The following is a 2,218-nucleotide window of genomic DNA, read 5'->3' on the forward strand; positions in this document are numbered from 1 at the left end:
TGGTCAATGACATGAGACAAAGTATATGTGAACTGCTGTATGAAAAGTGAATTTACTCTGTAAATCTTCACCCAAATCCTAATAAAAAAAAAAATTAGAAAAAAAAAAAAAACAGAATACATCTTGCATGATTCCATGTATATAAATTTCAAAAACTGGCAAAAACTGATCTTTTATGTTAGAAATGTGGAAGAAGAGGTAAAGCCGGAAGGGGGCATTATTAGGGACCTTCTGGAACGTTAGTAATACTGTATTTCTTAATCTGAGTAGTAGTTACATAAGTATACTGTCTTGTGACAATTCATCAAGCTGTTTATAATGATGTGTGCATTTCACTGCATACAGATAACACTTGACAAAAATGTTCACTTTTTAAGTGTTAACATATTTATATGCTAAAAACCTGAGCATTTTGACCCAGAAACTAATGTCAACTGCAAAAGTAAAAGTGTTTTGTTATATGGGCTGCCTTCCAAGAATTCAAGAAGGAAGACACCCTCAGAAAGCTGTAAATACCCTAATTCAGCATTCAGCCGTACACTTAAGCCACTATATATCCCTCGGCAACAATCCAAAAAATTGACAAACACTAACAAATGCGGTGGAATCTATTCCATGGACAGTTGATTTGGATTATTTTCCCCAAAGTGTAAACTCGTCTCAGAGAACAGGCTCTGTGAAATAAGTGATGCTTTCCTTTTCCAAACGCCATATTTTCTAAAAGCTCCCCCAAACTAAACACCTTGGCCCTTAAGTCTTGACCAGACTGCGCAAAACAGTGACTCTCCCAGGATAAACTCTCACAATCCACCTCTCCACACAGAGGAAAATTCACATTGATGGGCATTCTGGAGACTAGCTTCTCCAGCCAGATTTCTACCCTCTCCCAGTACCTCCGAATACAATCTAAACTTCACTATCCTCAAACTCTTAATACCCTCCACAAAGTTCCTTCCCCAAAGCCCCACGTAACCAGGACACATGCTACTTCAGTCTTTCACATCCTCTCCTGCCACCCAACTAACACAAAAAGCCCTGCATCTGCAAACAATTCAGTCACCCTATTCACAGGCCAGGAGCCCTTGTGGTGTAACAGTTAAAATACTTGGCTGCTAGCCAAAAGGATGGCTGTTCAAATCCACCCAGTGGCACTGAGGGAGAAAGATCTGGCAATCTGCTCCTCTCTTAACTTACAGCCAATAAAACCCTATGGGCAGTTCCACTCTGCCACATGGGGTCAACTATGAGTTAAAAATGGACTGTAGGGCACCTAACAATCACTCATTGGGCAGCACTGCAGCTGCTCTCTCCAGCTATTGGCTTCCCTTTACCACAACCCTCCCCCCTCTTTCCTGTAATTCAAATCCATCCCATTCCTCACCCACTTTTCTCCCCTGTTGTTGTTGTTGTTATTTGCCATCGAGTCAGCACCGACTCACAGCGACCCCTCCTTGGGTTTCCGAGGCAGTATCACTACGGAAGTACGAATGTCCAACCTTCCTTCGAGGAGTGGCTGGTGGGTTTGAACCGCCAACCTTCTGGTTAGCAGTCAAGTGCCTTAGGCACTATGCTACCAGAGCTCCTACTTTTCTCCCCTACTCTCTGCTTTCTTCTTTAAGAATCCTTCCCTAAGTACCACAGGCCAGGATTTAGAGGAGGATGACAGGTATGAAGGCGCGTTCTTGGTCCTATGTAAAGGTAGTAGAGAAAAGGGTGTTCAAGTCTCAAGCAAAACGACCACATGCATGGGGTGCTGAGTCAGACCGCTGGATTCTGAAACCCAGCTCCATCAATTACTAACAGTAAAGCTTTGGACAAGCGATTTTACATCTGCGAGCTTCCTCAATTACAAAATGGGGATAATAAAAATAGCTATCTCCTAAAACTGGTTGGATTAAAAGAACTAATGCCTGTGGAACATGTTGCACAAATCAGACAAGGGAAGCTCTCAGTAACTGACAGCTTTTTTAGTTTCTCTTCTTGGAAAAAGAAAGACAGAGTGAAAGGTACTTTCTTAAGTCTCTTTAACGCTAATATTGCTGCAAAATCTCCTCCTGGGGATAGAGAGAGAGCAAGGGATAAGAGGAGGGCAGAAAAAGTACTCCACGTGTAAGTGTGAGAGATACAGGGATTGGATCAGATGCCCGAACTCAGTGTTCTCTATTAACTAGCCCACAATGTGCTCCCAAGAAGCCCTTAAAGTCCTTTGCTAAAATAC

General features: G+C 42.4%; 1 protein-coding gene across 1 annotated transcript in view; it reads right to left on the minus strand.

Moving 5' to 3' along the window:
• The window catches only part of UVRAG (UV radiation resistance associated), a 481,244-nt gene that overhangs the window by 477,964 nt on the left and 1,062 nt on the right, over positions 1-2,218 (minus strand). The gene's annotated exons all lie outside the window — the stretch shown is intronic.

This window comes from Orycteropus afer, unplaced genomic scaffold (genome assembly GCF_000298275.1).
Source record: "Orycteropus afer afer isolate SDZICR_OR568_19922 unplaced genomic scaffold, OryAfe1.0 scaffold00074, whole genome shotgun sequence".
Taxonomy (NCBI): domain Eukaryota; kingdom Metazoa; phylum Chordata; class Mammalia; order Tubulidentata; family Orycteropodidae; genus Orycteropus; species Orycteropus afer.